Source organism: Mizuhopecten yessoensis, unplaced genomic scaffold, assembly GCF_002113885.1.
Source record: "Mizuhopecten yessoensis strain PY_sf001 unplaced genomic scaffold, ASM211388v2 scaffold10911, whole genome shotgun sequence".
In the NCBI taxonomy this organism is placed as follows: Eukaryota; Metazoa; Mollusca; class Bivalvia; order Pectinida; family Pectinidae; genus Mizuhopecten; species Mizuhopecten yessoensis.
The window spans coordinates 573,525-586,693 of NW_018408783.1; the positions used below are offsets into that span (position 1 = coordinate 573,525).

General features: G+C 37.4%; 1 long non-coding RNA gene across 1 annotated transcript; it reads right to left on the reverse strand.

The window, feature by feature from the left end:
- Positions 1-4,232: 4,232 nt before the first annotated feature.
- LOC110463468 lies at positions 4,233-10,093 on the reverse strand. The gene is made up of 3 exons (XR_002464399.1): positions 9,918-10,093; positions 4,732-4,780; positions 4,233-4,254 (listed from the first exon to the last, which is right to left on the reverse strand). It is a non-coding gene; the product is annotated as an uncharacterized LOC110463468 (long non-coding RNA).
- Positions 10,094-13,169: the final 3,076 nt, after the last annotated feature.

The following is a 13,169-nucleotide window of genomic DNA, read 5'->3' on the forward strand; positions in this document are numbered from 1 at the left end:
TGGTTGGTCTGACCGCTGAGGGGCGGGGCAAATTGGCTATATTGCTATAAACGACTTCTGTAGAACCATGCCATGGATATCGATCATATTTGGTCAGAAGCATTCAAGGGAGGCAGGATTTCAAAATTGTACAAAAGGTGGGGCTGAGGGGCAGGGCCAAAAAAGGTTATTTGGCTATATTGCTATAAACGACTTCTGTAAACCTATGCCATGGATATAGATCATATTTGGTCGGAAGCATTCATGGGAGGCAGGGATTCAAAATTGTACAAATGGTGGGGCTGACTCCCATGGCTAAGGGGTGGGGCCAAAAAAGTTTATTACTTGGAAATGGTTGAGATCCCCACCATATAACCATATATACAATTGTTGAGTATAAAGAGAAGAATGCACATTTGCTTCCAGGATGGCTCTAGGGTCTGGCCCCACCCTTGGAGACATAGTCCCTGGGCCATAATTTTAAAACGGTTGAGATCCCCACCCCAAAACTATATATACAAATGCTGGGCATAAAGAGACGAATGCAGTCATGATATTAGAATAGACCCTGGGGTCTGACCGAACCCCTAGGGACCTAGTTTCTTAGTCACAGCTTCGAAACAGTTGAGATCCCCACCCTATAACCATATATACAATTGCTGAGTATAAAGAAATGAATGCACATATGCTTCCAGGAGGGCCTTGAAGACTGACCCACCCTTGGAGACTTAACCCCTGGGCCATAACTTTAAAACGGTTAAGATCCCCACCCCGAAACTGTGTCTACAAATGCTGGGCAAAAAGAGACAAATGCAGTCATGATATTAGAATAGACCCTGCGGTCTGGCCACAACCCTAGGGACCTAGTTTCTGAGTCAGAGGTTGGAAACAGTTGAGATCCCCACCCCATAACCATACATAAAATTGATGGGCATGACAAATCTGATACAGATATGCTACAAGGATTGGCCTTGGGGTCTGGCAAATTCTCTTGGATCTCATTTGGAGAATATTTTGCCATGATTGCTTAGATGTCCAGGTGAGCGATACAGGTCCTCTGGGCCTCTTGTTTAGCTCACCTTTGAGCGTATATATTGCTATCCGTCTCCGTCCGTCGTCCGTATTTCATTAATATTTCATGGGAAGGTTACTGACATCTCCCTGACAAAGTGTTGTTATTTTTCGTGTCGACAAGAAATCCAATATGGCCGCCACGGCCGCCATTTTGAAAAACAATTTCAAACTTAAAGTCAAGTTCTGCTGGGCCGATTGAACTGAAACTTGGTAGGAATGGTCGACTCATGGTCCTGACAAAGTGTTGTTATTTTTCGGGTCAATCAGAAATCCAATTTGGCCACCATTTTGAAAAACTATTTCAAACTTAAAGTCAAGTTCTGCTGGGCCGATTGAACTGAAACTTGGTAGGAATGATTGACTCATGGTCCTGACAAAGTGTTGTTAGCTCACCTGGCCCGATGGGCCAAGTGAGCTTATGGCATGGTGCGGCGTCCATCGTCCGGCGTCAACTTTTTACTTTAAACAACTTCTTCTCAGTAACCAAAAGGGCTAGGGTGATGGTCTTTGACCAGTAACATGCTGGGATGAAGGGCTACCAAGTTTGTTCAAGTGAATGACCTTTGCCAATTTTTTCTGAATTACTTTAAACTTTACTATTTAGTAAGTCAAGACGCTGATATTTTGCCTGTAGCTTTATTTTAGTCCTCTTTTAAGGCCTACCAAGATTGTTCTAATAAATGACCTTGACTCATATTCAAGGTCACAGGGGTCAAATATGTTTAAAACCTTTAAACAACTTCAAAATAACTGAGAGGCCTAGTGTGATGGTATTTGGCCAGTAACATGCTTGGATGAAGGGCTACCAAGTTTGTTCAAATAAATGACCTTGATTTATATTCAAGGTCACTGGAGTCAAATATCTTTAAAACCTTTAAACGACTTCTTCTGAATAACCAAGAGGCCTAGGGTGATGATATTTGGCCAGTAACATGCTGAGATGAAGGGCTACCAAGTTTGTTCAAATAAATGACCTTGATTTATATTCAAGGTCACTGGGGTCAAATATGTTTAAAACCTTTAAACGACTTCTTCTGAATAACCGAGAGGCCTAGGGTGATGATATTTGGCCAGTAACATGCTGGGATGAAGGGCTACCAAGTTTGTTCAAATGAATGACCTTTGCCAATTTTTTCTGAATTACTTTAAACTTTACTATTTAGTAAGTCAAGACGCTGATATTTTGCCTGTAGCTTTATTTTAGTCCTCTTTTAAGGTTACAATTGTGAGATTAATACCAGGTGAGCGATGCAGGCCCATTGGGCCTCTTGTTATTTTTCGGGTCGTCAGAAATCCAATTTGGCTGCCACGGCTGCTATTTTGAAAATAACTATTTCAAACTTACAAACAAGTTCTAATAGGCCGATTTAACTGAAACTCTGTCTAGGAATGATAGACTCATGGTCCTCACAAACTTAAGTTAACGTTATACTTTACTATTTTTTATTCAAATTGGTACATATTTCAACAACAAAAATAAATACTGTAGGACTCGGGTGAGCGTTAAGGCCCATGTGCCTCTTCTTCAAAATGACTCTTTTTTTCAACAATTGATGTAAATTTGACTGGAAGTATCCCTAGGTGGTGGGAATACTAACTTGTACAAATGGACGTTTTAAACACAACAGTTATGGAAAAATATTTTGCTAGCTTTTAAAAGTACATGTTTCCTTTGTCAAGCAAAGAGTGTAAATAACCCGAGTCTCAAATTTAAACAACTCATTAAGTCACAATGTACCAAGTCAGCTGTCAGAATAATATCAATACATTTGTCCAAAGAGCCTTGATTTGGAGGGGAAGTGAATTGATGAACAGGGACGAGGGGGACACCTGGCAAGTCATAATTTATGACCCCACTAACTTCAACATCCACTAAAGAGACCGAATGAGTGTCTCGCTTGATATTATTTTGACAACTGAGGTTCTATTGTTTAACATTGTTGGTTGACATCTAAAAGGAAAATTATATGTGCTTCATGCCATGCACAAGGCAACTAACCTGGTAATGCATGTCACGCACACACTGCTGATCAACACCGGTTACCTGTATTACGACAAATGCAGATACAATGTATTTTATGATAATTACTGATACTTTTACTAGGCTTGCTGGATTATTTATGAAACACTACCAATACATTTTTAGTCCACCATCATCTGATGGTGTGCTATTCAAATAAACAATTCTTGTTATCACTATTTCTCAGAAAGTACAGGAGGGATCTTTCTCAAATTTCATATGAAGGTTCCCCTTGGTCTGTAGTTGTGCATGTTTTATTTTGAGACTGATCATATAAACAAAATGACGAAGGAAGAATTTTTCAGATCTTTTTTTCATATTGCAATGATCGGTTCTATTTCTTTCACATTAAGTACTGTACAAGTAAATATGTAAAATGACAAACTCACTTTGAAGGTTGTCTTTTATACACATCAGTATTATGATTAGATCAGAAGTTACCTCAAGGTGCATTTACTGTTAAACATGACTCGATCAAACAGATACGAGAAAAGATCAAACTGACCCAGAGTACTCAACCTTATATAAATGAAGGGTCTGGCTTCTCAATGTACAGCAGGATGGGGGGCAATAGAGGTAACCAGAGAAAAATCGTCAAAATTCCTTCAGTAAGAATTAAGTGATCTCTATCATGTAGTCTAGAACACTCAAAATGTGGAAATATTTCCAAAATTACTTTTATTGAGAAAATTTTCCGAAGATTGCTTAAATAACCAGGTGAGCAATACAGGCCATGTGGGTCTCATAATTAGTATATTATATTCTGTATTACTTTAACTTATCTTCAGAAGCAGAATCATAGAAATGATCTTTTGCCAGGCACAAGTCGTGAACAAACAGAAAAAAAGACGGCAAAAACAGTCGGTTAAAGTTTAATATCGCACATAAAAAAAAACATGATAATTTGTGATGCTTACTTAATAAATGGTTACATTCATCACATGGGCTACCAAGGTTTTTCTAGATTTGTTAAATACATGTCCAGCAACAGAGTCTGTGTACATCTAAATCAACGTGACATCTGCTAGTAAGTTGTGGCTGTGTATATGGCCGGCGCTAACACTTCTAATGCCTTCTTATCCTCCATCATTGATTTGACAACCCATGGCAATCCTGATGACATTATGATGATGTATAGATTTCCCATTCCTCTTTTTTGACTTCATCACATCCATAAAAGACTAAAAAAAAAAAGAAATTGTATACATTCGTTAGGAATACATCAAAAGTTAGCAGACGATTCATTAAATATTCTAGGGTGTGCCATTTTTCAACCAAGCCATTTAATCTTTCCACTCATATCCGAATCCTGGTCACGCTTTTCCTGTGGAGCTCGTCCATATTTGGAGAACCCACTATATCTTAGTTATAGGACTCAACATTTTGAAAATGATGGTCAGGACTTGTTTAAACATTCCTACCAAAATCACTACATCATGTGCAGGGTAGCAATGAATCTCAGTATTCTGATTGGCTAAAATCTTTGGCATTTTGAGAAGCTAGGTTATTTTTATTTTAACTGAACATACATCGAATGACCTGAACCTCAAAGAACACTGAATAGGATATTTAGTCTCCATGAATTGAAAATCATATTGGCCATTTTTCATAACAAGGGGTTAAAATATTTCTTGAAGCAGAACTTAAATTATACATACTTCTGCCAGGACAGTTCTGGCATGCCTTCATCGGCACCCTTTTTGAAACCTGCAAAAAAGCAAAACTACGATTTAGTGGCATACTATGGCATAACTTATGATAAATATTGCATCAGTATCGGAAAAGTATGAAGCATTTAGAGAGTAATTCTTCATACAGTAAATCCATTTTCTTTATTATTTTTTGGAAATTCTATTTATGAACAGATTGGCTGCATCGTATAAAACATTTGTAACTGTCATTTAATAACACTGAAATGCATCAGCAATACGATTATACGAGAATAAAATATTCATTCAGATTTTTTTTATAGTTTTGATAGCGACTTCCAGCACTTCATAGTATGGGCAATCAGTTTAAAATCATATGTGATAATCAAACAACGGTTTGTAATTGGAACCCACTGATGATCATTTATAATTTTAGGGAACTGAATACCCAAATAAAGTGAGAATACTTTTTTAGATCAGTACAGACAGGGTTATTAACTACATGTTTACGTCAAGGTTTTTTTACAAGCTAGATTTCATGCTGTACACAGTTTTTATTTTTGTTTTTACATTACCATCAATCATATAATAAAACTCATCAGTGCTTTGGAGTCTTTGTCCTTGACAACCACCACGTTTTCTACGGTATCAGGTCGTTTTGCCATAAATCCCATTTTCCTCGGGTTGTTTCACTCTAAAATATTTATTGGGTGATTTTTAAGTCCTGTTTAGTAGTGTATGGCTAATTTGAAGTTTTTCTACGTCTCCCTTTATTTTGTTATAAGACTCGTTAGATTTGTATACGTGGTCAACTATATCTGCACATACAATGTAGCATGGAATTCTTTCGACAAGACATTTGCTTCTGAAAACCATGGACTTCGATCTAATTCCATGGTGGAACATGATAACAGTAAGCTGTTTCACAATTAAAAACATTTCTACTAACATTCTTAACTTTAAAATCTACAATTATATTAGTGTAAAACAACCTTGGGCGAACTGGATTTAGGGTGAAACAACCTGTGGTACGAGCAGGATGCAGGATTTTGGGCGAAATAACCTGTGGTGTGAACAGGATTTAGGGCGAAACAACCCGGATCCGTTTTCTATGGTTCTCCACTACTTTGAAGGAAGAGGGTCAACAGCGCCACTAATCTAATACTGCAACAGGAGAAGAAGAATATATGGTCAGACCAGGATTTGAACACATGACCTCAAAGGTGTTTAGACGAACACTCTTACCAATTGAGCTACCTGGTCGCCAGTGATTGACCCAATGCAATACAGCATAATTCCACTACACAACATTCCACTATGTAACACTGTCCAATACCACTACATAAACACCAGGGAGCCTTGATTCAATTGCTTCACACAGGCTTGATCATTGAAATACATCTGCAATGCATGCTATGGAGTTTTCACACCTAAATGCTATTCCTGTAACATATTTTGATAAGAGGCCGCTGGATGGCATTAAAGGCCTACATCTCCATCATTAACGTAACAGAAAGAGAGTAGTGTGCTTCCATCGGGGATCAAATCTGTGAGCACTAGTTAAATGGTTCCTAGCCAGACACTCTACCTAGAGCTAATCCTATGTACAATTAAAATCTGCCACAATAACATGACTTTAAACTTGTACAGTTGTCAATGATATGAAGGTTAGTGACAATAGTGTGTAAAGGTACTATTTCTGCAGTATGACAGCCAAACCGAGAAAGGTTTGTAAAATGTTGTAATTATGTCCCAACAGGAGATCCCCACATCAAATGGGGCTCTCCTGCTGCCATGCTTGGAAAGAAAAAAAATTGAGGTCCAGTATACATTTTAAGCAGGGACCTTGGGTCTCACTTAAAAGCGCCTTCAACCGACAACAAGCGTCTTCAAGTGACAACAAGCGTCGCCAGACAAAATCTTCAAAAATACTGAATAAAGTAAGCGACATCAGAAGATATGTTGTTAATATGACAATAATACACCTCTGTACCAAATTTCAATTTGATATTTGAAAAATTGACCGAGTTATGATGAATTGAATTTTTACGATCGCGGCGTGGCACATGTGTGTATTAGCTTGAAAAGTGTAGAAAGCGTCGCCAGATAACATCGTTACAATTACCCGCTAAAGTAAGCGACATCAGAAGATATGTTATTAGTTAGGCTTTTATTGATATATATTCCAAATTTCGGCTCGATATTTGAAGAAATGATCGAGTTATGATTAATTTATTATTACGATCGGCGGCGTGGTATACATGTGTAAATAGAACACTACAGATCGTAAATCGCCTTCAGACAATATTTCGAATATTAACCTATAATGTAAGCGACATCAGAAGATATGATATTCATATAACTATGATACACCTTTATACTAAACTTCAGGTAGAAATTTGAATAAATGACTGAGTAAGGATGTTTTTGATTACTACGATCGACGGCTTGGCACACGTGTGTGAATAGAACTCGACAGATTGTGAAGCGTCTTCAAACTATATCTCTAAAATTAATCGATTAAGTAAGCGACATCAGAAGAAATGTTATTCATATAACTATGCTACACCTTTATACCAAACTTCAGGTAGATTTGTTAAAAAATGATTGAGCTATCGTGAATTTAATTTTACGAAGCTATACGCCGTGTCACATATGTGTACGTAGGGTAGGGCTTCGCATAGGTGAACACAGTTAGACCGGATTATATTGTAGAACTCTCAGCCACACTCTTGAAACGAGCATGTTACCAGACCCTACGGACGTGGACGTGGTTCTACTCGGGGTCCGTTATATGTTCGTGTGACTGATCGATTTAATGTTAGTGTTTAAAAAAAATCCCTAAATACCTATAAGTTTAAATGAAGACTACACTAACATTTAATGGTTATTGTTGTAAAGGTACAGCTGAAAAATACAATCGTTTTAAACTTCTTTTGAAATAACTGACACACATGTGTAAATATCGGTATTTCATATAATCAAATACATTTTGTTTGTATACGTAAGAATAACTGTTTCTCTGGAACAGGACCAAGCATAATAGGAGAATTTTCCTTACATTTCCTAACCAAGTTGGGGTTATTAAAAACCAAGGCAGTAACGAAGCATGGTCCAAGGTTAAATGTCCTATCAATTCCTAAAATTGCGCCGTTTTTGGTACAAGCGGTTTTCATATCCGTCAGCTGGTTGTCGGTATAAAGGATAACTGAAGGGGGTTTCCCTTTTGTCACAATTACTTCTCGAATGAAATTGCTGTCATGGATTTCATTGATAACATTTAAAAGTCCGTCCGCCGTATTTTGACTATAACTGTTTGGTTGTTTGTCGTCACGGTTTTTTTTCTGCAAAAGATACTTGGCATTGTGAATTTGCCTAAGGTCTCTGGGTTCATTCATAGAATCGTCCAGTGACTTAATGTCGTCTAGAATGACTTTTGGAGCCTGTTTGTTAATTAACCTATCGTGTATCGACTCCTTTGTAGCGAGAGTTGCGCGCTGATACTCTTGTTTTGTATGTTTAGAACGGCCGTGGATAGAGGGTTGTGAAGGAAATATTCCTAAATACTCTGCAATAGCAATGTTCATCGCGTCAAACCCTGGCATTCTGTCGAACCAACTTATATGTTTTTTATAGGACGCGTCGCGTTCAAGGGTCGAGTAATACCGTTTCAGTACAAAAATCTCGTCCAATTGTGGCTGTGGGTTAAGTGGTACGGTTTTTTGTTTCACCATCTTACAAAACATATCTCACTCTACATAGTGATGTATTCAAGAAGTTTATGACCACCGATGTCTACCGAGTTTTCCTGCAGGTTGCAGGAAATGACATCACTGCAATACAGGCAGCACCCCAAAGTCCACTTCTGGTCCTTGCGGGGGCCGAGGCGCCTCAAAAGGTCAGACTTTGTTCTTGGCGGTTCTCCAGACAGGTTCGACTAGCGTTGTTCTGTCAAAGACTGTGCTAGTCGCCTGCTTAAACGGCCCTTTTCAGGGCCACCATCTTTCTCAAAAAGTCCTGAGAAACTTGAAAATTACGCATTCCCATCCCCCTCCCACTATATTATTTCAGGGACGTATATACTGTCCCTGATTAGTTATAATAAAAATATAATTAAACACATTGTTAAATGTATTCTTAATCGGTTACAGTTAAAATCTAAATTGTTCAATAAATGCAATAATGTTATTCTTGACACAGCTGATTAACGTTGTATCAATGTTTATAGAGCAATATATTCTAACTGTGTTCACCTATGCCAGAGACGTATAACACATACACAACGTCTCTGCCTATGCGAAGCCCTATACCCTACGTACACATATGTGGCACGGCGTATAGCTTAATATCTGTACATCGTATGAATTAAATTCACGATAACTCAATCATTTTTCAACAAATCAAATTAAAATTTGGTATATAGTTGTATCATAGTCATATGAATAACATATCTCATGATGTCGCTTACTTTATCAATTATTTAAAGAGATACAGTTTGAAGACGCTTCACAATCTGTCGAGTTCTATTCACACACGTGTGCCAAGCCGTCGATCGTAATAATCAAAAACATCATGAATCAGTCATTTATTAAAATTTCTACCTGAAGTTTGGTATGAAGGTGTATCATAGTTATATGAATAACATATCTTCTGATGTCGCCTACTTTAGCGGGTAATTGTAACGATATTATCTGGCGACGCTTTCTTCACTTTACATGCTAATACACACATGTGCCACGCCGCGATCGTAAAAATTCAATTCATCATAACTCGGGCATTTTATCAAATATCAAATTGAAATTTGGTACAGAGGTGTATTATAGTCATATTAACAACATATCTTCTGATGTCGCTTACTTTATTCAGTATTTTTAAAGATTTTGTCTGGCGACGCTTGTTGTCACTTGAAGACGCTTGTTGTCGGTTGAAGACGCTTTTAAGTGAGACCGGGAACCTTGACCTCTGACGAAATTGACAAAATGCAAAAAAAACCTCTTCAGAGACAAAAACTACAGGCATTTGCAACGACACTTTTGTTTATAACAAGCAGAGAATGAGCTAGAAAATATTAAGCAGAGTTATGCAGAGTTGGGATGGCGGATTCATCAAGACGTTTCGTTAGACGGTAGGCTAGGCTACTCGGTCGTTGCATACGACGATTTAGGATTACAAATATAACAACAGATAATACATACCTAAGTAAATCACAGTTGGGAGGAAGCCATACTGAAACGTCACCCTTGCAAGATCTAAAACTGTAGATACCCTCTTTTTCATCTCAGGACTCATCTTGAATTCGTAAATCTGTGTAAATCTGTAGACATGTGCAACTAGATAGCGGACAGGAGAAAGGAAGTTAACGCAGAAATATAAACAAGAATCCGTACTTCTGTACCAATATTCCGGATTGCTTGGTTGTCCCTTCTCTTCGCTTGGCGTGATCTCGGAACTAATGAAATTAGATATCTAAAAGAAAAAGTAAACATATTGCTATGTTAACGTTAAACACTAGAGTATATAATAATAATATTTATTCGGTAAAAGCAAGATACAGGTACAAATATCACATATGATCACAGATTGCAATTTCATAATAATCACAGATTTATCACAGTATTTAGATTATCACATCAAAGTTAATATCACAAATTTTGGAGCACTATAATTACAATGTATCTGTTTGACTAAGCTTTAACCTAGGATATCCCATGAAAGCTGGGTGGCAGCTTATTTCCATTGGGGTCCTCTAGTATAGATCTTAATTACTTAGATAACAAAAGGTCCTAAGGATTTGACCTTATAATATGAATATAAGATGGTATAATTTCTCGTAATAATATATATATACACCTATTATTAGACAAAAATGGTGTTGTGGTACGTGGGTGGGGTGGGGGTTAAATAATTAACAGTAATATTGAATGATGTAGTAGGGAAAACTCAAAACTGAAGGAACTGAACTGATAAAATGTAAAAATATAAGAGCCTCCTAAACCACACGATATAGGTAACACATCAGAAAGTCATCCACGAATGGCTTATTTTGTTTTTCACTTAATGACCACCTATCAACATAAAGTGACCACCTTTCAACATAAAGTGACCACCTATCAACATAAAGTGGTCATGTTATGCTGATGCAGGGTTAGGGCCAAAAATCATGAAAAATACATTTTTGATTTTTTGATATAGATTCCTCTTAAAAAAGTATTGAATGAAGTGTGAAAAAACTAGCAATTTATTTATCTTGCTAAAGTTTCGCTTCTTGTACTGTATACATTGTAAATTGATCATAAAAAACATTGTCTGTATTTATTCAAAAAAAAATGTAGATCTATATCACTTCAACTTCTTTAAAACAATTTTCAAGTTGCACCATACATTCTATTGGCCTTGTAAATGTTTATACGCTTTAGAAGCGTACCTAACACCGAAGCTATACTCAAGTCTTTCTCTAGACTTCCTTTATCTTTTAGTGGTATCTCGATCACCAATTATCTTTATACTGATGATGTCTACGCGTGCGCCATTTTGACCGTTATCTGACCTTTCCTGATTGATGTCGTTATGATATTTTTGAAGATTTACATTCACTGTCTTATCATTGTAAAATTTGACGTCATCCACAATCAGGAAAGTCATTGGCTCCACTACAGTTGTGTTTTTGACAACAGGTCACCTATGATCTACTGTCTTATTTATTTTCAGTACCTTGTATAACTTCGATATCAACACTTGTTCAGTTAATTGGTGCGCAATTTCCTAGTGCATGTTTGTCTCCATGATAAATATTGTCGTGATTCATCCTTTTTGGAAAATTAGACGTTTTAATCCTAGATAATAACTGACTAACGATAGTTTTAAGTGATTTTGTTATCAAATCCTCAGTTCTCATTAGATTATGGATTTTATTTTTTTTCATTTCAGAATATTTTATTGTTCAGATCTAAAGTACAATCGGGCAACAGGCCTAGTCTATAACAGCCCTCTCCTTACAATATTAAACAGTACATACATATCTGTTTATAGTACATATATAACAACATTTTGCTTTTGAACATTTAACAGTAATATTGTATGATGTAGTTGGGGAAAATGTATCTATAAATAACTGCTATCTTTAATAGAGGAATGCTATAGCATCATTCTGATCGTCTTACACGGACTGGAGGACAGAGGAGACCGATTGTTCGAGTTCGAGTCTGTGTTGGGATCATTCAAGACCGTTGACCAACAGACCAACTCATGTAACAGTTAAACATACAGTTGAGAATCAGCTTATCTAATAACCAATGTACATCTGAATCAATTCCACAATATTTATATTCATATTATCGTCTCGTGTTTGGAAACCATAGAGGACGTTTGAGTATTTAAGCTGTCTTTGGTTAGTATAAAGAGGACAATGGAGGAAAACCAGCACAGTCCTCAACAGGGGAACAACAGTTACACGTAGGGCTATCATGAATAAATCTGAATTCATGTTACTGGCAGAATTTCTTAATTGGCATAGTGCTGTACTAAGTTTTCTATCACCATGGTATCTGAAAAAGGTATTACATAGGAGTCGGGCATCAATAACTGATGGACGTAAGCATTCCTTTTTGAGAGCTCCAAGAGATGACATGACAGTGGAGTTGATGTTCTCGTGTTATCAGGTCACTACGACTTATCTTGGTTAAATATTCAGATTTCCTGCATTGTCTTCGTTACTATGTTTACAGTATTTCTTCTTTGTAGTTTCCCCGGGGCTCGTTTGTGAAGATCGACACTACTGGAAACGTCTTCCAGATAATTCCTGTCTTTTCACTGTCGTGATTGGCTGTGTACTTAGTGCCCTTCCTCGAAGTGTAACTCAGGGATTCCAAACTTTGGTTTTGATTCAGAGTTGGTGGCACACTTCCAGACTTAAGGTACGTTTCAGATTTTTTGATGGATATATTCAATTGTATTTTTGGTTTTACACTTCTTTTATTTGTTTCCTTTAATCTTTTAAAGGATATTGCTTCTTTTCTATATAGTTTGTATTGTGTCGTTAGCAATTGGCTGATTGTTCCACGTGTAAGCAATGGTTCATGTCTTTCGTTCGCCTCTCTAATTGTTTAACCAAGAACTTTGAATGATTCCTTTATGCTCTCCAGACAGACAGGTGTCCAAGATTTCTTTATTAAGATCTGTGTCCCGCTGGAACAATACGATGAATATCGACCATATTTGATTAGTTCTCATATGGCAGCTATTACAAATTGTACAAATCGAAGGTTGGACCACATGGGGCCTGAAGGATGGGCACCAAACGTAAATCAGTGGCGGATCCAGAGGCAAAGCTGGGGGGGTTTCCAAACGTTTTGGGGCGAGACATTTGCCGAGCGAACCGAGGCAACCGACCGAGCGAAGCGAGGGAGTCTGCTGGGGGGGTCCGGGGGCATGCCCCCCGGATTTTTTTT